We start from the raw sequence: 23,738 nt of genomic DNA, 5'->3' as shown, positions 1-23,738 counted from the left end.
TGTGTCAACCTCGATTGTGCCCAGAATGTTTCACATCTGCCTCTGCGGGGTACAAATGATAACTACAATGTGGATTTAAGAATGCGCGCCTCTGTAAATAGGTGGCGCTTAGGTGAGTCCCGGGGGAGAAAATGCCGCGCTCTACGGCAAAATAAGAGTAGCGCAGAGTGTTGACAGTAACCCCCCCACTGCAGTCTAAAGGAGTGTGGTGCGACTGTAATTCCTCTCTCTCGGCAAGCCCGGCAGGAAGGAGCATTTAGGGAAGTAGGGGAAACAAGGACAGGCGTAATAGATGAGGCCGACACAAGTTTTATAAATATAATTAAATTGCCCCCAAGGACAAACAAAATATAGGAAGCAGTTAGGATTTGCATTTGTTAGTTGGCAGTTCGTGTCATTTGAGTTGAATTTGACAGCTGCTTTGTGTTTAGTTGAGTGGTCTGACTCAACTCATCCAGTCAGAATGACTGTTATCATGTAGTAATGGATCACTACCCTTTGTAGCACAGTGAGGTGGCTTGTTGATCGCATATACAGAAAAAAGACAAATTAAAGTCTAAATTGAACATTAAAACGAACATTTTAACACTTTCCTTCCCTACATGCCTGCTTATCACATTTCCCATCCACAATATATCTTTTCCATCCTGTTTAAGTAACGACATGCTTCGCCCATCCATTGCTTGTTTTACACGTCTCTGAAGAGAAACTGAAGCCAGATGAGTGATTTCAGTGGAGAATGAACAGTGAAATGTAAATGACAAAGAGGAGATGGTGATAGTTTTTATAGTCTGAGGCCCCATAAAGAAGTGATATGGTTGAAAAGCTGACATTGTTATGGTTCTCACAAACCTATTTACTTTCAAATGAATGAGACTCTTGACTGTTACATACTTTCCCCAGTTTTATCTCGCTGTTTAAAACTGGATGATGTGACAGGTAGGAAAATTGCACCTTTAGTTCTTTAATCTTTGTGCTGTAGCAATTCTGAATATGTAAATGTGTTTAAGACGAGGAAGGCTTTGAGCCATTTATAGTAAAACTGGCTGTGAAATGGCCCACTGTTTCAAGCTTCACAGGCTGTACACTAAATGTATTATCCACAAATTATTCTGTGATTGTGTTTTATGAGGAAGTGTTATTGGGTCTTCGGGTTTTTTGTGCAACTAAATGATTTACACCTTTTTTTTTTTTTTAAATTTACCCGAAGGGGGTAAATAAGAAGAAACGCAGCATTTAAAAACTTATCACGTGTTGTGTTTCACATAATACACACCCAGCCTAACTCCTGGACACCACGAACCCAATCGCACATCTTCTCTACAGAAAGTGGACCATTTGATGCATGCTCACAAAACACTGACTTTAGTCAAGCAATTCTTCATCAGATGAGCCCCATTACACAAAATGTTTGCAGGTTATTTATAGGCTTGGAAACTGAATTTACCGTACTGTGCTAAAGTCTTCAGCCACTGCTCATTTCTTTATATGCTTCTAGGGAAACATGTAATAGGTGCAGGAATTGAATAAAACAAGAAACGGCATCACACAAAAACAGAGTTTGTGCAATTCTCACGAGCCTGAAAGTCATTATTTGGTATGACCGCCTTTGTTCTTTAACACATTCTGAACTCTCTTGTGCAAGCTTTCCTGTAATTTCTTGAAGTAGTCTTTGTGAATAGTTCTCCAGGCTTTTTGAAGGACATTCAGTCTTTTTAGATGTTGGCTGCTTTTTTTCTCACACTGCTTCAGTAATGTTGAGGTCCGGGCTCTGGAGAGGCCAATCCATGATTGATAGCGTTCCACTTGGGATTTCTCTATCCAGGTATGCTTTTACTGTGTGTCTTCCAGATGGCTGTAGGCACCGACAGTGATATGAATCAAAACATCACTCCATCAGACCTGTTGCCACTGACTTTCAGTCCAGTTCTAGTGTAATTTGGTATAACTCTGAGGCTTTGGTGAACAGCAGATGGATCACCTGCACGGTCAGGTGCATCTCCCAGGTCCCGTGTCAGGTCTTTGTCAGATTTTCTTCTATTTCTTAAGCTCCCTCAAATGTTTTAAAGACATACTGCACACCATGCTGAGATATGCCAGGTGTCTGGCTAATATCTCTTTGGGAATCATCTTTGTGGTGCAAAAATATTATTTTATGCCTTTGTGGAGCAGGGAAATTATTTTACTGCTATTGTTAAATAATTGTCATCATTACCATTGCATTAATAATATAATCTGGAGTTTATATTGCATTCAGGGGTTAAACAGTGTCTCTTTCAGAAAGACTGAGTTGCAGGCTGACAGGAAGTTGTATGCAGAAGTGAAAGCAGATAGTTATTTTGAGCAGCAGGCTAAGACGAGGCTTTAACAATGTAACAGATAGCTTTAAGAAGGCCTTAAGCAGTTATGACTATTTTATACACAATGCATATCTGTGCTTATTAAAGAGTTGGAGCTCGGTCAATTAATTGGGGGTCGGAAGCTTTGTTCGGCGCGATGTTCGGACAATCTATTGTGCAAGTGACTTGGAGCCATAGAAGGAATTGCAATACATGCTTACAAAACACTTATATATCAGATCATTTTATATTAAGCTTTTAAGTAGAGGTTCTTGGTTAAAACATTTATTTAGTAGAAGACATACACATAGTCTCAGTGAGCTTCTGGTCTGGTAAAAGGTCAGAAGTGCAACAGGTGAATTGAGAAAGAGCATTTGAGGACGAGACACAGACAGTAGGTGAAGAGGTGACACAAAGAGCATGTGAGGTCGTGACACACACACACATGAGTTAAATTTATTTAGAGAAGAGGTTACTCATGTCTGGCTGTAACTGCAAAAGTGTCTCGGTAAAAGAGGAACCGTTCCTTGTTGTCTCGGCAAGAAAGAGGAACAAGACAAGAACTGAAAGGTAGACAGGAAGGGCCAGCCATGAAAATAGAAGATGATCTTCTGGGGTAAAAGCCAGAAGATCATCTTGTATAAATCTATGTATAAAATGTATCTGTGACGCATGAAGGGGCGTCAGTAAATCAAACCCTGATGCTATAAAATATCTGTTCATGCTTTGATTAAGTCGAGGACTACTGGCTGTCTGCGTACAGAGTGTCTTCCCACACGTGTGTTCATTAAAATCATTGTTTGACCAAGACCTTCTGGACCAAGAGTGGTTTGTACTCTCCCTCCTCAATTGTGAACCTTAACACCTTTCAATCAGTTTTATCTTTGGCATTTTTCATGACTTTAACTAAAGAAATGGGAACAACTTGTGTTTTGTGACAGGCTGGTAGTAAAATGCCTGAAGATACAGTTTAAAATAGGTTCTTGCTAAGTTTTCCTATATGTGTAGACACAACACTGGTTCATTCCTTCTGCTAGGTGCTTTTTTTTAGACTTGAAGGATTCATAGGTCAGTTTTAAATGGCTAGGAAAACAAACTAACATTTATCTGAAAATGACCAGGTACAAGTATTGGACGGAAAATGAGTGAAAAAGCAGCTAATGTCCAAAGAAAAGTTGTGGAAAAACCTTCACAAGTCCCAGAGAAATACTTCTCCAGGTCACTTTAAAAAATGACATGAAAGTCTGTCTCCTTAGAAATGAAATATAAACTAATAAGGGGTGACGTGAACACTACCATAGAACTGTACTGAAAGGACTGTATAAGTGACAATGGTTAGTGGGGGTGGGCTATGAGTTTTTTTCTGTGTAATGGGAGGTTGGATAAAGCAGGGAAGCCTCTTCAAATTTTGTTGCATTTTAATTTTTGCATTCTCTTCTGCACCCAGTTCAAGAGCCCAGATTTCACTTTTGCTTCACAAAAGTGGCCACAATATTGTTCCACTAGATTGTCTCGTTTAGTTTGGCTCAATTACTCAGCAGCTGAAGTTGTGAAAGCAATGTGTGAAATTGCTGACACTTGACACTTGTACAAATCAGAAAGAGCATTTCTCTTCTTCTATTAGAATTTGAAAATGTTCTAACACATTTAGGCAAATGCTGTGTTTACAATCTGAACTGGTACTGATTTATAAGTCTTTGTGGTATAAATCAGATGAATAGTTTTACTCTCCATATATGCTTGAACCATTTCACTGTGCAGTTCATCATATGCATAAAAGTCCTTCTAATTGTGAGAATCTCCCAAGCCTATAGATATAAGTCGTACAAGTATTGTAAAGCATTTTTACAGAGCTTGAGCCCTGTAAAGCAACAGTTACAAACCTGGAGGAGCCCGCTCAAATAAACATTTCATGGGGGCAACAGTCTTCCCCACCGACGTGGAAGCGGAGCAAGCATCTGTAGCGAAGAGAAGAAAAGGAAAAATAGGTAAGCGTGCAGCATCAATGGTTCCCCATCAGCTGTGATGTTGTTGAGAATCTAGTCCACCGATTCCAAGCTCTGTTTTGCAAGTGTTTGCTATACATTTTATTTCTACTTATTTATTTTTTCTACCATACTGTAACTATAGTTTACTTTGCTGTGTGATCTTTGGAGAAAATGTTTTTCTCTCCCTTAAAACTCGTGCAAATTTAAATGTCCCTTCTGAAAAACGCATCCAAACATTTTATAAACACGGTTTCACACGGTGTCAAAAGAACTTGCTGTTACGGTGGCAAAAAAATCTTCACGGCCCACAAATCTTGATAAAAATTGGTTTTAAGTGGTGAGTGGAGCTGCTTTGCAGTTTCTCTAGCGTTTTGCTGTGTGACATTCTTTTGGGAAACGCATCTTCAGAGCTGAGAACTTCAAAAATGTTGCGCAGAACGTGCCGAAGCAATGCCGAAGCGAGAAAAAGTGTAAAAAGGGAATGCCTCTGATTTTGAACATCAAAGCCTGTTTTCAGTTTGTTGGAAAGTACTATTGTGAGAAAACAAAATTGTATAAAGCCCTTCATGGCTCCAGAAGGTGCTGCTCAAGATCTGAGGAAACAGTCGAGTCAGTGTTGCTGAAAACTACAACTGCGAAAATGAAAAACATCTGGGAGTGTCAAGTTAAAAACAGGTGGGATTAGTCTGAGATTCTTCATATGTTCTCTTTTATACTAGTTAATTACGAACTATTTATTTTGCCACTGTGATTGTTTTCTGTTGGTAGCTAAGCCTTTGAAAGGGTTCCAAATATTTTACCCATACAGAAGCTTCCTCAAAGATTTCTCATGAACAGTTCCAAGCTGTGTGCTGACTACTGACTCATCAGGACGCCTCAGTAACATCACCGACTCTGGCATGATTATTTTGCAGCCCGTCCCGACAAGCCAACTCTTTGCCATACTCATGTGGTTTTGTTGCTGACATGTGTGACTCGTGACAGATGCAGCGTATTTGCTGAAGTGTGCATGATCTTTTTTTTCCCTTGCTGAACTCAGCGTGCTTGTGTGTATATCCGCTCTGTAGCTGATTCGTTTTTCCTTGTGGTGACAGAACAGTGGCTCCACCCAGCACCACATCAACTCCTCATTGGTGGTTCATCACTAGAGAAGTCAGCCACATGTAACCGGTCAGCACAGCAGTCAGTATCTCTGTTTTCACCAAAAATCTGCACAAAAAAGAACCATGTTTCTGCCTTCATTTGCCATTGTTTCCTTAATGTGTTTTTCTCTGTTAGAAATAAAATCGATTACATTCATCATCAGCCCCCTGTGGCTTTGACTCTGACGCTCCTATTAATAGCTTTATTATTTAAGCTTTATTTTGGCTATCCAGAAAGTTAAGTATATTCTAGAATTATATTAGCCCATGTGTGAGGATTTAAGCACAAACCCAGGCTGTCCAGTTTGTAGAAGCCAGGGTTTTCTCAGTGTTTTCCCCCTGCATGGTAACAGAACATATGAAAGCGGAGGAGAGCAAAGAGTCCAGGAAGCAAGGCTTCTCTTAGAGTCTGCATCAATGTAAAGGCTCTTTAAGCAGCCTCAATCTACCTACATGATTTGCTGCAAGTTTTAAAGATTTCACAACTTCAAATATGTTTTTAAGCCTTGACGGTGGCTTTGAGATTCGAGAAAGGTTTGGTTCATGCTTTCTTGTTTCTCTCCAACTTGTTCCTTTTCCTTTCTACTTGTTTAAATTGCACTCAACTACCACATCAATACCGCACTTTCATGCTGAGGATGGAGAGCCGTGTTTCCGCGCCACTTGCTACAGTTCAGCAGGCTGTTTTTCTTGGGTATCTTGACATAAGTCTTTTGGTGCGGTCATTAAGGTTTTGTACCTTGCCTCACATACTTTCCAAAAAGTCAATAAGAGCCATTGTAGCTGTTGTGAGGCGGCAGTATGAATGTAATCAATGCCAGTTTTCTAACCGCCTTCAGAGCTTTAGACGGGGGGTTACGTTAAGAAAACACACTAAAATACTCGTCTGATCTGAAAAGAGCCCATGTTCACGGGAACGCGTGTCTGAAACAAGCTGCAAATCTGTTTACAAGAAGAGAAACGTGACACACTGGTAATACTAAATTGTTACTCACTCACGGTGTGAAATAAATGACAGTCAAGACAAACTAAACCAAGTTTCCCTCCATGTTTTACAAGCTGTATAGACAGAACTGACAAGAATAGCAGTTTGCCGTCCGCTTAAGCTTAATGCATAATGGTTGCAAACAGTAACACTGCAAACAGCTTGCAGCTACCAGTAACACAACCATGAAAATCTTTTGTTTGCATTCCCTCCACTGTGACAGCAATCTAAGCCCCGGCGCAGATTGGAAAAAGCACAACCTAAATGTGCAGTAAAATCGCCAGTGATGGCTTTTATGTGTGCGCGCGCCTTGTAGAAGTTGTAGCCGACTGTATTCTGTAATATAACGTCCATATGCTCCGTCTCTCTCCCCCTCGTTCTCACTATCTGCTTCTCTCGTTTTCCCACTGGGTGGAGGAGCTATAAATTAAACTAGGGAATTACTGCTAACTGTTGGAATAAATTAAGGCGCTTTTGCGTCTGTAAACACCGTCTGACTGCGTAATTACACTCCCACTCCCACTGAGACGCCATGGAGAGGGAGGATAAGGGAAGAAACGCGGCGTTGATGCAGGGAAACGGCGGTGGGAGAGGAGGAACAAAAAAAGATGAAGTGAATGTCACAAGGGGGTCAGACATTAGATTCACTCCTTTGCTGAATCGTGGATGCTGGCTGGGCACTCCTACAGATTAGGGGGAAAGGTGACTTTGAGGATTATGATCTCAATCACCATATTTTTCATCACATCTTAATGATACAAAGCAGAATGCTGCAACCAACTAGAATAATAAAAGCTAATGCAAACTGCTCTACGTTTCAGTGGTGTTTAAGGTGACTTGTTATTCCTTACATTTTTTTCTGTCAAATATACTGTTGTATATACTTTTACAAGAGTGGATAATCATATTAAACACAGAGTACCTGCAGCTATTTCCTGTGAGCCAAAAAGGTTCAGACTCTTCGATCAGTGTGGAATCAGCGAGAGTGGATACTTCTAATATGATCATCGCTGGCACACAGCTCTGGCTGTGAGCACAGAAGTCCTGCCCACCTGCTGTTCAAACCTTCTGTTTACCAGGGACAGCCAATGAGAAGAGAGTTGGCATAAAGGGAGTGTCAGACCCAATATGAACTGATGTATAGCAGAAAATGAATAAAGATTATTTTGAACTGTGAATCCTGCAGAGCCCCAGAACAAAATCACTGAGCTTTAAATGAGCAATATAAGGTCCTTATTAAGATTCACCAAAAGAGCATTACATAACACCCGAGCTCTCACTAAATCTGCAGTATGATTACAATGTAGCCCTGTTAATAGAAAGTCACATTTAGCTATTCAGCAGTTCATTAGAAAAACTGAAACTGAAAAGCTAGCAATGATGAGAAGCAAATAAACACTGTCTTCAAGGACAGCAACACTATCGACCTAAACACATAAGAAACTATGGAGCTGTATTATGACAACTAAGCATATTTAATGCACATAATTAAATGTAGCCTGGCAGCCAAAACACATTTAAAAAGTGCTAACTACGGCACACCAACATCACTAAAACAAGACAGCAGACATTACAGTGAAACATCACTGTTGTGGTAGAGCTATGAGCGCCTCAGCGTGCAGCACAGACAACCACATAATTGAAGAACATAGTCCATAAAGCTTTACTCGTCTTACCAATTGACTGTACAGTAGGTGTGTAAAAAAAAAGAAAAAAAGAAATCAAGTGCAGAGCTACTTTCTGGACCTGCCAGAGCAGCCACAGCAGTGACTGCACCCATCGATGACTTACATGCACATAATCTCAGATAGCTCAGTTGATGATGGGGTAATGTTTCTTGTGACACATGTCTAAGGGCAGCGAGCGCATTCAGCTCAGCACTGACACTGTTTGCCAGGGGCATGCGCCTTTGATAAACAACTCTGACAGCTACAAACAAGCTTTCTTACTCAAAGCACATGTCACAGCATTTTTATGAAAGCGTGGCAGCTTCGGTTGGAGCTCTGTGACTCCACCGTGGGCATCATTCAGATTAGGATTATTAAGCGGCACATTTCCAAACACAGCAGATATGCATCAAGTGAAGTGATGAGGAATGGCACGGAGCTGAGGAACGACACGACTCAGTTTTTGTTTAGGTTGCGGCTCTCGTTGCCTTTCTGTCAGGCTTTATTTGCCACTCGGATGTTACAGTAATTGTTTCCCCGAGAAGCACTGACATAAATTTGATGCGCTGTGAGCACAGGAGTGTGTGATGGCATTGAAAACTATGAAGAGCTGAATTTTTCATTTCTCAAGGTACTGCTGAATCATTACAATAATGCAACAGACTGCTGCTCTGCTCTTATGAGAGCCACTGATTTTTGCATACAGGTTTGCCTTTTACGTATAAAAATCTGCCTCCCACAGAATATAAATTAGGGGCGTGAAACAATATTAAAGCTGTGGAAGCAGCATACTTTATGTACGTATAATGAAAGGGAAGGTGAGGGCATGCCAAACCTAAACACGCCAGCTGATTCGTGGACAGCTCTGTAGCTGTATTGGTTTTAGACTGAGATGCAAGCAGCTGCTCTGATTTCAGCCTTGCCAGCGAGCTCCACACTACACAGTGCTCACGCAACTCAGTTCCTCCCACAGAGAGCTGTGGTCCACATCACTCTGGGGACTGGAACAGATTTGAGGGCCACTTTAAAAATGTTCTTTGTCAAGGGTTGGACTAACAGTGCCTGGTTGGACAGAATCATTAACTGGCAAACATGCTTCCCAGATCAGAGTGGAGCTCTAATTACAGTATGATCATCTAATCATAGAGAACAAGGAAAGACAAAAAAGGGACCTGCATTAGTTAAAGAGAGAAAGGGAGAATGACTCAGAGCTGCAAGATAGATAGATTTGTGAAATATGCACGGTATGATTCAGTCTCATTCTAATGGCAAATAGAGGAAAAGCGTTCACAAATGTTTCAGCTTGCTCCTCCTTCTCCTTTAATCCTATCCATCCTTTTACGCCTCAGTCTTTCTCTCCTCTGCTCCTCTTCTTCAGTCTCAGTCGGCACATTGGAGTGGATTTCTTTTTTTCTCTCCCTCTTTCAGGAAAAAAATAAAAAAATAAAACAGCGTCTCGGGGGCAATTTATTGAGTGCAAATAGCAGATACAGCTGAGAGCCAGGGTATTTTGGAAAGATGCACGGGTGAGCGGGCACAGACCGGTCCGGTGACTAATTACCATAATAACGCGCACAAGTTCGCCGGCGAGTCAGGCACGTTTTATTTCTCCGTATTTCCATGTAGCCAGTGCCGCAGCGGGGAGATAATCGGGCGGAGGGAGCAGTTACAGAGAGTAGACAGAGGGAGAGAGAGAGAGAGAGGGGAGCTGGCAGCACATGATCACACTGGGTATCCAGTCACTGATCAACTGGAGCGTTCATAATTACGCTGGCGACAACATATGGGAATACAACAAGGCGAGATTGTGGTCACACCTGGTTCTGGAGGACACCGGAGGACCCGTGCGGGGACAGAGGCGGCCAAATCTCGGGGACTTTGCATCAAACAGTCGAGAGAAAAGCGTGGCATCCGAAAGCAGCATCATCCGGTAGGTGAGCCTTGATTGATGTGCGCGGACTGCCAATATGCTTGTCATCATCCGATCTGGAAAAGAGAAAAAGAAATCTGTTTTATGGCGCGTTATAGCCCAACAAGTACCTGACACACACACACACACACACACACACACACACACACACACACACACACACACACACACACATTTATTTATTTATTTATTTTATTTATTTATTTTTTACTATGCATATATTGGTTTTGTGTTTGTGCCACGGTTCAAGAAGCAATTAGGTCTGTCTGGGAAACAATGCAATCGGCTCTTTGCAAATGCCAAACCACTTGATTGAGGATGCAGGTTTCAGTGGATAGCTGGCAGTTATACACACACATATATATCTAAGCAGTGGTTTTCGATTCGGAGGCCCCGCTTGGATATATATTCAAACAAAAGGGAAGGCACACCATAAAATCTACGGGGATTAGGTGGTGATTGGCGCACATCTACATGCAAAGAAAAACCAGCTTAGTGAAGCAGACAGGCACATCAGGTACATAGCTGAGCTATTTCATATTTACATGTGTAATGTGGATGTGGAGGAACTGTGTGCTTTTTAAATGTGCAACTGAGTCTTGCTGCAAAACAGTCAGTTTACTGAAATCCTGTATACTCCTCAACCCAACTCCTTGGATGAATCAAGACTGTAAAGTTGGTCAGGTGAGTTGTAAAAGCCCCACCCATTTGCTAAATTTTGACTGACTTGTGTGATAAAGGCTTGTGGACAGAATTGGTGCACATATTCCAAACGCAGCAGCCACTCTCAGGCCATGTATGCCGGTTAAAATGTCATTAAGTTGGGGGAAAGAGATGGAATCAGCACAAGATGTAACAAACTGAAGCCAACAAGAAGAGAAACAGTTGCTTGTGCATTAATAGCTTTTTTCAACTTACTGATTTGATGAACAAAAAAGTGGACAGAATGGGAGAGATTCTAATTTTGCAGGGTCTTTCTGCACCATCAGAATATAAATGTCCTGTATTTGCACAGGTTCCAGTCGTCAATAGATTTTTACACATGAATATGCAGAACCTGTGACAAGTCTTTGGGCTCTGAGGCTCACGTGTTTGAGGAACAGTGCTACTGACTGACTCAGTTTCGGACTCTCTCAAAAGAGGGCCGGCATTCCCCTCCCCCAAATGTATCAGATAAACATTTGCTATGCCAGCTTCATGTTTTAAAAATGTTTCTGTATTTGTAAATGGAAATGGAGAGCCGGATATCCACTGGCTCCTGCAAAAAACACTGCCTATCTGTCTGTTGGATTCTCAGATTGCGTTGCGCCAAACTGTGTCTTTAGCAACTCTGAGGAAAACCATTTTCAAGTATTAGTCTCTCTCCATGGAAGGATTTGATGAGGTTGAGCAACCCCATCTTACTTTGACCAAATTTCGCCTGCAGCTTATTGAATAGCCTAGTGAACTTTACAAGCAACCTTTGACAAAAGTCCACAGAGGGGCACTTGATGAGCAGAAATAGAAAAAAAAGGACACACACGAAAAAGGAACTGCACAGGCCTGAGACATGCCTGCTGCAATAACTTAATCTAACCTGTGCACATGGCACTCGAGCGATAGACAAAAAGTTGGAAGAGGTATTCCTGGATAGGTTACCCTCTGACTTGCTGGCACCGAAGCTTGCGACTGGCAGTGATGATGGCAGGCATGTTGAATGGCCTCACTGATTACATCGCTCACTCTTGTGACTTCTCCACACCTTTTTTTTTGGTAATTTTTTAAAGCCTTAAGAGTCCACGGTGGTTGCTCCGTAGCTGTGATGCTGATGCTGCACAGCGTTGCTGAATTGATTTGCATTTCCTCATCATACATCAATAGAGGCAAGCAATTGAGATTTGCAATTGCACGATGAGCTCGGGCACAATGCGGCCTTTTCCTGTGCTATTAGATGCCCGGTCATTAACATGGTTATTGAATAGTGCGGCTTTCTAATTCATTCTTTTGTGGACGGTGGAGGAGGCACGATATATTGTAGTACGACTGCTTTGTAGCATGAGAGTCTTTGTGTGATGTTTCCAGTGTTATTTGGCGAAGTGATCCTCTGCTACTACAAAACCCAGAGTGGAGCGCAAGGATACAAAAGTTTATTTGGAAGGCACAATACCTTTTATAGCCAGGAGTGTCCAAAGAGTGGCCCACTGTCGCCTGTTGTAACACTGTGAAAACAGTGTATACAGACATTTGTCGGAGCTGCTGTGTTAATTACTTCACTGCATTAAAAGGAAAAAAGATATTTAAGAACAGAATACATTGTAGGATGATTAATGTCTTTGGTGAGATATGTAATAATGTATGGGAGGCCATTCATTATTCCATTTGGCCTCAGGGCTTACTTTCTGTAATGATCAGCTTGCTGTAAGAGTGCCTTACTTGGCAACCTGTGGCAGATCACAAAGTCGTGCTGCTGCTGCCAGTGATAAGCCGGTCCCGAATCATTAGGGCTCATTTCAATTGGCTGTAAATGGAAGGTAACATTACCCGCTGACATATGGCTTATTGATGCTATTGAAGTGTGACTGAGCATGCAATTATTTTGTCCTGGTTCCTTACAGGATTTGTTTGACACCAAAATCGTGCAAAAAAAGGCAAGAAAATAGTACATAGAAGACTTCAGGTAAAGGGCAGCTGGCCACACGTCTGCAACATCGCAGCTTTAACTGAGACCTTGCTTCTTCTTCTTCTTATATTTGTATTTTGTTTTTACCGTCAGAGACAACTCAGTCTCGCTGCAAAGCAACAAAATCACACAGGAGAGATGCAATTCCAGCACATCCTAGCTAGCTGGCCTCAGCTACAGTGCTTCCTGCTCACAGTGGGAATGCACGAACTTCCCGTCCATAAAACATAACAGCACAGCCATTATATTCATGACAGCACAGTCATTATAGGAATGACAGCCTTCCCGCTACCCATTGTTGCCATTAGAGCTGAAAAATTGATGGTTTGCAGTGTATTGAAACCTGTCAGAACACACTGGAGGTGGACTGAAAACCAGGATTAAAACAGCTCATCAAAATAAGTTCAAATTGATTTTGACGGAAAGCACCTATACTCGCTATTGACTCGTGCTGCTAATTGCAAGGTAAGTCATTCCGAGAATCTCACTGTGTTATTTTCAGTGTCATAGTGGTAAAAGAACGCTGATTAGGGACATGCTCGAGTACTAATCGTTATTATTTTTGATGAAACTGAGCGCACTTCAGTTTCTTGCGAGGCCTTAACACGACAAAGCAGTGAGTGTTTGTCATCTGTAGTGTTACAGGCATTGTGGCATCCTTTGTGCTTTTCCAAATATTTATTTATAAGTGACTTATGTATGTATGTATGTATATATATGTATATATTGTACTATTCTTAGTTAGCGTATTGTCTGTCTTGTCTTAATGTTGGTTTAAAATGGAGCACTGTAACAAAAAATAATTTCCCCCAGGGATCAATAAAGTATTCTGATTCTGATTCTGATTCTTTCATGCATGCTCTCTTTCAGTAATCAGCGCATTGTTAAAAAACTAGTTTTTCAGCTCCTTTGTAAAGACTTAAAATATCCATAAGGACATGGTGGTTTAGGGATCCGTCATAGTTAAAATGCATTTTTGCCCCCCCGCTCTAATGAAAGCCGTTGGTGAACCACATGCCATTTGCAGCAGCACGAGCACAAACACAGTCCCTCTCTTCTTCAGGGAACACATTTAGAGGGGAGGAAGGGAAGTAAAGGAGGTGTAGGCAGAGCTTTCTGGAACCAGCGTGGCTTTCAGTGTCAGTACCCTTGCCACAGGCCTGCGCTGAGCTGGACATCCTCTATCTTTGGCCATGACCAGAAATTAATTAGTGGTACATTTGCAGGGTAAACAGCACGTTGAACTACTGCTGACAAAACTGAGGTTCATTGGATTAGTGTTAGTCAGCTGGCTGAGAGACAAGAGAAGGACAGCTTCTGACAGGATGTGCCTCTTTCTGCCTCCAGTTTGTGACATCTCCATGTTACAGTTTTAAACATTCATCTATGTTGCATTCATGTCTTAAATTCTTTCACTCAAATGATAAACACCCATTATCTTAATAATTTTCATGTAAATGAAGGCGTTACCTCACCGTCTTTGTGTGACTTTTTGAGCAGCCATTAGCGTATTTCATTGGAGAAGAGTTGGCAACACCGTCTTTTGTGGATTTACCCAGACATTTATTGTAAACTTCCTGCCATCCTGTGCAGCAGACGCCTGAGTTTTATGAGTGCTATTTATTTGGCAGAGCGCGAACGGCGATATCAGCACATGCACTGCAAACCGAATTCCTTCCAAGGCAAATAAAATATAAAAGGACAGAAAAACATTTCAGATTGTTCACTAATTGCCGTCGATTGTTGTAATGTTGATTGCAAAACAGCTAGCTATACGATATTCTAATGACTCTGTATTAGCCAGCAGAAAATTATAAATGCTTTATTAACAGCTTGCAGTCTTTACTTCTGAAAAAAAGAACAGAAAAGAGATTTTTGTTCAACATCAACATCAATTGAAATGCCAGCTGAGACGAAATAATTCTTTTCAGGTGCTGTGAAAAAACATTCAAATGTGACATTTTTAAAAATATTTTGGCTCCAAGAATCAAAGTGGAACAACCACAAATGATTATATTCATGACATAATTCATGGTGGTCTATCCTCACACGAGGGGAACCAGAAATCTCTCCTGTCAAAAAAGGAGTGAAGCCTGCGAGCCAGTTCAGCCAGGTTAACACGCCTCGCTCTCATCACATCAGATTTTGAGCTGCAGAGTTTGCCATCTCTCCATCTGACGTGTCATTGTCAATGCTGCATGCCCTGCACCTCCAACTCCTGTTTCAACCCCTTCACCACCCCAACATCCACCTGCAGGCTCTGAGGGATATTTACTCATAACCTCCCGTTTTCCACATGATTCACATATTTGCAGGGAGCAGTGAGCTGGGAGCCTTTATTCTGCTGATCTAATCAATCCTTCATTTAAACGTGAGTTGTCTGACTGAAGTGAGAAAAACCCAACGTTTATTTAGGCACACTGAACTAGGGCAAAATGGATTCTCCCAGCTAAACAATGAGAGGAAGATTGCTGTGCTGAACTTCTAAATGGGGACGGAGCTCTCAGGAATGCAACCAAAGTGCTTGTTTTCTTCTTTTTGTCTTAAACCGTCACTAATAGTCCCCCCCCCTTGAAGTGGTCAGCCTTTCGTGGAGAGTGATGGTGACGTTGAGGAGTTGGGGAGGCTCAATCTCAATACACATTTGAAAAACAAACTAATGAAGACACTTGGAACATGACGGGTGGTGCAGATTGGGTGGGGGACTTGGGGGGGTGGCGTAATCCACCACTGCTGTTACTCTTAACAACCAGTCCTTTTGCTAAATGTGGAAAAGGCTTCAGCTCGTCTTCTAAAATGGATTCTAGGTGCAAAAATGAGAAATTGGCAATTTAATGATATCATTAGAAAAGACCAGACAGGAACTGTTCTTCCTCTCCTGCTATGCCTCAGTCTAGTCTTACTGCGTGTGCACTGCATATCTTTTTCTGATTACATCAGCTGTGTTGGTGATATAACCATTTACTGTGGTTGGAGGCTACACAAACAAAGCTTCCTGCATTAATTTTGTCCATTTCAGTTGTTTGTACATCTACCATTTTCACAGGGAAAAAAAGCCTCTTGATGTTTCGGTCTTTGAAAAAACAGGAAGCAGGTTTAACACGGTGACGTTCAGAACAGTGCTACTTTGGCCGCGCATGCAGAGCGACCAGTTCACGGACAGATGAAAGCTCGGCGCAGATGAAAGCTGCGCGAGGATGTGGGGTCATCACCGCGCTGTCACCGCCCAATAGCTGGCTTTACTTTCGGAATAAGCGATATTCTAGAGTCTCCTGAATTGAATGTCGAATAACAGTAGTTGTGGGAACAGACATCAATGGCTTGAAGCTGCTCGTGTGAGCGTACTGAGCTGGAATAAAATCACAATTTGTCGGTCTCAAAAGAGCCTGTGTTGCTCATCCACAGGCAATATTATTTCCTCCTTCATACATTGTATTGCCATGTTGAGAGAGTGAAAAAGCAAATTCTTTCAATTTTCATTCATTCTTCATTTTAGTAACAGGCTCAGGGTACACATGATGAAGGAGATCTAGTGTAGATAAAGTCTGGAAGAAGTAATGAAAAAAAATCCAAACTTCTGCCTGGAAGAAACGCTAGTGAAATAGAAGAAAGGCACACTGATACTGATATCTTATGAACAATATGTAGCTCATAACTGCTGTTATACAACACAGAGCGCCACTGCTGCACAGGAAAACACTGCTTATGTTAGGATGATGGTGCAGTTTTGTACATGTTCATGCTATCCTAGATTTTTTATAGTGTATCTCAGGCAAAATTGTTGGGATTTGAGGTCTAAGGTGAAGCTCGCATACTGATAATTATTATCTGAGTGAGTGATTTTCAAAGTCGATTTAAAAAGGCTAAGACCTTTCGAGTCTAAAATGCAAAAACAGCAGCCGTTAATGGTGTTTTTCTCAAATACGCTGCGGTGCTAAATGAGACATGAAGTAGGCTTTCTGAGGCCCCAAAGTATTGACACCGCTGAATCCAACGCTAGTCTCTGAATGTATCTTTTAAACCTTCTTGTTTGCTTTAAATCAAAGAAACAAGTATCTTATGAAAAGCCTAAGCTTGTGGGCTTAGTTTTGTTTGTCAGTAATCAAGCTTGATCCCACATCTCCTGACAAAATATACACAAAAAAAGAAATGGCAGAGCCACCCAAGCTTCAAAAGGCTGCTCAGATGTGAACTATAGAATGAGCAAAAATGAATTAAATATTAAACGTTTCCCATGAGATGAAACGTGATTGGCGGGTGAAGCCGCATGTGTCTTGTCCACTCGTGTAACATGAAAGGTTTAAAGAACTCTACTAATCTGTAAATCTGCCGCAGCTGAGCAAAGAATATATGGAACAACTTCACATCAAATCCAGTGTGCTGAGATACAGTGTTTTCCAAAATAACAGCAGACATGCTGCTGACCTTTTTTTTTCCCCTTATAGTAATTTACTCTGTGGCTGTTGATTGATGGCCTCCAAGTCAGAGAGAGCAATCATGACATCAGATTTTATACAGTATGTTTTTAGTGCAGCGGTGCTCCTTTAAGGCTTCACAACAATCTTCATTCATCACACGCAAGTGGAAAACAAGCTTTTGCTAAAAACAAAAAACGCACATACACACACACAAAAAAACGGATGCGTCATTTTCCTGCTGTTTACTAGTCGTTGTAGTTTGAGGGAACAACCCATTGCACCCCTCCCTCCACCATTTACTTCCTGTGCTCATGAAGATGAGGCCATCAAGATGAGACCTTTTGCATCCCATTTTTCACTCGCATTGATGAATTTGTATTTCCATCATATTTTGGAACCTGTTTGTCATTGCGCCTGCTTAATTAGAGGAGGAAAAGTGAATCCGAACCCAAAGGGATGACTGTTTTTGTTCTGGCTAAAATGAGCCTTTTTTTCCCCTCCCAAGGAGCTTCTCTTTCTACAGTGGAGCTTTATTTTTCCCCAGTCTGTGCTAATTAGTCGGAGGAGCACTGTAATGAATACTGCAACAGGCGATGGGTAAATGTGTAGTCCTCTGCAAACAAAGCAATTCAAAGTATGCATAAAATACCACGTTGCTGTATACGGTTAATGTCACAGGAAACCCTAGGGTGCACTCATTTGGACTAATGTATTAGGAATCACTGTGTTGTGGCCTGCATATTTAGCAACTTTGCCATCAACATGAAAAATGGTTAGTCATATTTCCCTTCCACATCACGCTCGCCTTCTCGCTCCTTTTTCCTTCAATGTCGTTTTCTCCTTTTCTCTGTGATGTCGACCCCTCTTCTTTTGAGCTGCTGTGTTTTTTTTTGTCATCAGAGAGACAAATGAGAAACAAGAAAGAAAGAGAGCCTCGGGGCTCGTGTCCTCACATCATCGCCACCCCCTTTATCTCTCCCCGCACTCCTTCTCCTTCTCTAGCCTCCATCTTTCCGTCTTCCTGAGTGACAGCTGGCAGCCAGTAGGGTACAGTGGGCATGCCAAACCAAGTGCAGATATTTGCCAAGTGACTTGAGAAAATACACATTTGAACGTGACTGACTCATGCATGCTGTGGATCCTCCTTTTGCTGCTCTTTTATTTCTTTTCGGATAGCTCAAACAGCGTGTGCGGTGCGCATTACACTCCTCGGCTGCCCACGGATCTTTGTGGTCATTAAAACATGTACGTCCGCAGAAGGCTTGTAAATGAATCCGTTGGGACGGTCTTGAAGCAGAGGCCGCGAAGGCAGCTGCCATAAAATTGAGCTTTGAAAGCGCAGCATGTGGACAAGAAATGATTAAAAAAAAACAGTTGCACGTGTATTGATTTTAAAATTTTGAATTTTGTTGGAAACACATTCATTCGTGATGGAGGAAGACTACTCGCTTAGAATTTGACTCAAATTAAAGAGTAATTGACCTCTAATGCTGTGACTCCTGCACATTTACAGAGCTTCACACTCCAAACAGCACAGCTTCAGCTTAGCCGAGTCTTATATCTTATCACTCAGCATGCCATATGTGACATGCTGAGTTGTAAGTGGTGTTGAAAAACACGAGGAGCTGCCATGAAAAAGGAGGATTATTCTTTAATAATTTTCACAGAATTCCCTAACGGCAGGCTGCTTTCTTTTCATTCCTTTGCCCTAAATGGGAATTGACATTTGGGTCAGGTTCTCTGGGTGATGAAGAGCGAACAGAGGTTCTGAAAATCCAAGATTAGTGTTGCATGGAGGCCTGATTGATGAATTTTACAGCAGTTTATGGAGGTGCACAGGTCAGTGATTGCAAACAGGGAATTACAGGAAAAAAACGATTGCCTACATAGAGAGTACAAGAAAATCAAAGCATACAAGAGAAAGGGAAACACACACGCGGACACTCACACACACACACACACACACACACACACACACACACACACACACACACACACACACACACACACACACACACACCACATGCCCACGGCGAATATCAATCTGTAATCTGGGATTATTCTAGTACAGAAGGAGGGCATTTCCAGCACTTTATACTATGTGGGAATACACAAAATGCACAAAAAAGACAAAAAAAAGACAAAACACAAATCTGAACCTTGAGGGATAAAGCAAGACAGACGGTAATGAAAAATCAGTGATGCAGAGATTTGTTGTTTTGCTTTGATGGGCGAGACAGACAGATAGAGGGAGAGGGAGAATCCAATTCTGAGCCCCCGAAACAACAGCAACAATAATCCGCTGGAGGCAAGAGACACTTCACAGACGTTTCAGTATACATCTGATTTCTGCACGAATGTTCTATTGGTGCCATTAGCACGAGTTCAACATCCAGCATCATAACACTGATTGCTCCAATAACAGTTGGGACATTTGTATAATTATCCAAACAGACAGGAAGCCTTTACACTACATGGCATTATGTGGCTTTGCAGCGCAGTGAAAGCTGGTGGAAAAGAGGCTGCTTTATGACATATAAAAGAGAGGCTGGTGGCGAATGGTGGAGCAGAACAGGGAGAGACTGCTGCTCTTTATGGTGGAGACATCTTGGTAATTAATCAGCATCAATTTTGATAATGGAGAAAGAGCGTAGATCTAATAAAAAAAAATACACACAGGAACATTTTCTTCCCATTTTGTAAATAACTAAAATGAAAAACTTTGGGGTTTAGCTCAATGGGCAGCCAAAACAAGACTAATTAATCTCATCTAACACAGAAGAATACATGTTTGCGAGTTCCAGCCTTGATCCTTATTCTCTTCACTTAAATTATATGTTTGAGATCCCTTCCCAGACGCCTTAACGCCCACTCACATCCTGGGCCATCTGATCTCAGGAATTCGCATGGTAAGGTGGGGCCAGGTTTCACAATGAACTCACCCGAAACTCTGGCTGATTGGGACCCACACCCAGTTTCACACCTTGGGTCAGGCGATTAGAGGATCATCAGGGGGTCCTTTTGTCCCTCTGTGGGGGGTTACTCCCACTAGGTTTATATCTGGGACTCTCCACCATTTGACCTTAGAACTGAGGAAGCTTCTCGGATGAGAGGTGAAACGTCTTCAAGTAACTTAAAGAAGTCCAGACGCTTTTCTTTGCAAGCTCCTTTGACTACGATGACCTGGATAACTGAGAACCTTCACAGATAAATTATATGTAGTTTTTTTGGTCAGTTGTGGTGTGCACTAAAAGCAGAGAGGCTATACTGGTGTAGCATGGTGGCCTGCTAATGCTGCTCCACACTCAAATCATTTAAGTCACACTTGGGTTTCAGTGGTCATTGGGATTCCTTTTTACAAGCCCACTGATCAATCAGTGTCGTAATTCAATCTCCCCCCGGTCAATCGTGTTTATATGAATAATTCACAAACCATCACAGAAAGCTCGGTGAACTGGCTCACAAGTAGGACGCTGCCCTTTAATAGCGGGGAGACGTGAATGCAATAAGTCCAAAGGAAAACCAGATAACATGAAAATGCCCGTCTAGCTGGGTGCTGCTGTGGGTTTGAACTTTCACCTCTGTGAATTTTATGGATGAAAAGCTGTTTCCTCTCAGCTTTCTAAACTTTCAAGCGTAAATGCTCACAGAGCCCGAGTGTTGCCCACACTCCGCCGCTGTATCTCTGCTGTGGAGTTTCAAAATAAAGGCAACCTTTTGATTACAGTCTGTGAAATCGAACTATTAAAGTTCTCAAATTGTTCCTGAGTTTTTACCTGTAAAAATCGTTATCAAATTTTTTTATTTATATATTGATAGTTGTTTGTATTTGTTTTTTTCTTCTTCACCATTTTTGATTCATTGATGTGCAAAATTATAACAGATTCTGTGCACCGCGACATGGACACGTTTGAGATTTGAGTCGCTCATGCAACTCTAAAGTGACGCTCACGATTTAGATGAATCATCTGCATTCTCGAGTTCCTATAAATATTAAATATAACCTCTTAAAAAGTGCTCGTTGTCATTTTTAGTATTCAGTTTTAGTGTATGGAGAAATTAAGCCAGATTTTCAGGGGCTTTGTGTTAAACACACAAATTTAGGGCAGGAAGATAATTAAAAGAGGAGGAGGATTAGTTGGATAAAATTATATTTAAATATAGAATAATAAGCCTCTGTAATGGTACTTGATTGTACAACAGTAGTACGAGTTGGTGCAGTGCATTTAGCAGTTTAATATATCACATTGCATGTAATTACTGGGACTGGTGTATTATAAAAGTCAGAGTTTCACAATTTCATCTCTTTAACATGACAAATGACAAATGCATTACATCACTGGGCTGTATTACGTATATTTTTTACATGATAAACTACCACATTTGCAAGTGCAAATTTATGCCAATAGCTTTGTTTCCCCCCAGTTTCCTGTTTCAGATTAATGCCTCTCATTTAGCTCTTGCATGCAGCCAGCCTATGCCAGTCACATGCAGCATCCGTCTGTTCTATACTTTGCGGCACAAATGCAGAATCAGAGCCTGTTGCACCGCCCACACTAGGTCAGATTACAGCGACACATCAGTCGCTCGCGGTGTGGACGCACTGTCAGAGTGCAATAACTGCCAGCCCACACAGACGGTGCCCAGATGGACAGGTTTACTGTTTCTGATTTCCTTCCCTCCTCCTGCCACTGAACAGTCCTCTCCCTCTGCTTCAGGCTTTGTGCTTTGTGAAATGAAGTGCGATGATCAATTGCGCTGAAAATTTCTCAGAAGGTTTAAAATGGAGTTCCGTGGCCCCGGCCTGCCTGCTGAATTTTTTAACTTGTGCACTGTGCACAAAGACAAATGACTACCCTTTATGGAACTGCCTTAAGCAGTCTGATTATTATACTGTAGGAGTTTAATATTAAAGAGGAGAGTTGTTAAATATACAAAAACATAACATTTTGTGATTTATGATCTTTGTGGTAAATTTGATCATATCTTTTTTATGAAACTATCTGGTTTCTCTGGGGTTTTTTTTAAACTAATAAAACAGAAGTCCTATGCATGTATTTTAACAGCGTCACAGTTGGTCATGTGGCCATGGATTTCTTCCAGTACACACACTTTCTGAGAATAAAGGAATTGGATTGGAGATTAAAAAATACCAGGAAAACATAAACTTTCTTGACATTTAGGTTATTGGTTTTGTGACTGCAGAGAAGGTTTATGGCAGGGAGCTTTCTCAGAGGCCAAAAGAAGACAAAGAAAGCTAATCTCACTTAGAAGGGTAAAATCAGCTTTAAACCTAATGAAGTATTATACTGGGGTCAATGAGGTAGAGGCACTGCAGTGAGCACACACAGCGTGCATGCATGTGTGTATGCACGCTGTGTGAGTGCGCTTTGTTATATGAGTGGGGGTTTGTTTGTCAGGGGGTTGCAGTGATAATGTTGGCATCATCAAGACGTGAAGTCTTTCAAGGGAGATTGAGCAACGTTAGGGTGTAAGGGCAAGAGAGAGTAACGTCTACTTCCAGGACTTTCCACACAGTAGAACTAACAGCAGCTCTGGGAGGCTGTATTTATGCACTTGGAGCTAACAAAGCTGGACTTTTAATCAAAGTTATTACAATTTCTCCTCAGGGAAACAGGAATACATGTATGCGAAAAAAAATTGTTAGGGGGTTCTTTTTGCTCACTTTTGCTTGAGTTGTGACAATAAACGCTTTGCACTTTACCCCGCCACGTTCTCGTCCTTTCACGTGGTGTGCTTATCTTTACTGCTCAAATGTTGTGGACCGCTCTGCCAGTTTTTGTATTATCGCAAACCACACAAACAGAATTTGGGTAAACGTTGTGCGATCGTGTGTGAAAATGAACATTTAATCTTTTTCCACCCCCCAATCTGGCCCTCTGCTGACATTTTAAATACTTATGCAATGCAAGTAACATAAATTATATGATGACAGTATTTGAAAACTGCAATGATATTTATACTATATATATAGTGAGCAACATACAAATGTAGACTAATCTTATATAGTAATGTGTTCATGTGTTTTTTACCTCAAGAGTTAGTGGAGACCAAAAAGGAGGTAGGGTACATATTGGGCTTTAAATAGGATCCTAGATAAATAATTGAGTTGAACTGCAACTTGCATGTTTTTGCTATATCAGCTTTCAGGTGATAATATATTATGTTGGGTTTACAGCGTGTTTGTGCCTGAAGTGAAGAGAAAGAGGCCCGAGTGCAGTTTTTAGCTCGTCAGGTTGAAGGACACATGGGCTCATGCCACAGCAAAGGCATCCACTGATTGTCCGTCCTTCTACAATTCAAAAGGATTGCTACAGGATTGGTCCGAGTTTAATCAAACTTCATCAATGATTACCTAATGGGTCCTAACCCAAACTGTTCTCAAGGCTTTACAGGCACTTTTCCATTTTCTCTGCGTAGCCTTCATGCTCATTACTTCCACTTTCTCCAATTCCTCCTCCTCATGTACTGAACAGTATTCAATTTAGATCATTTAGAAAAGCTAACACAAGATTCTCAATGCGTAAGACCAACCTGCACAAAAACATAAAGAACTTCCAAATGATGTGATACCTTGAAATACCTTGTA

The 23,738-nt window shown here is 41.5% G+C and overlaps 1 protein-coding gene across 1 annotated transcript in view; it reads left to right on the top strand.

The window, feature by feature from the left end:
* The first annotated feature begins 9,986 nt into the window (after positions 1-9,986).
* flrt1a (fibronectin leucine rich transmembrane protein 1a) overlaps positions 9,987-23,738 on the top strand; it is a 42,677-nt gene continuing 28,925 nt past the window's right edge. Inside the window, exon 1 of the mRNA XM_085469827.1 lies at positions 9,987-10,051. The gene's annotated coding sequence lies outside the window, so the exon portion shown is untranslated. The remainder of the gene's footprint in view (positions 10,052-23,738) is intronic.

This window comes from Copadichromis virginalis, linkage group LG10, assembly GCF_057382275.1.
Source record: "Copadichromis virginalis isolate Kocher_CV1m ecotype Utaka linkage group LG10, C_Virginalis_male_GT1.1, whole genome shotgun sequence".
Lineage (NCBI taxonomy): Eukaryota > Metazoa > Chordata > Actinopteri > Cichliformes > Cichlidae > Copadichromis > Copadichromis virginalis.
Note: the sequence above shows the minus strand (reverse complement) of the source record. Positions and strands in the feature narration are given on the sequence as shown.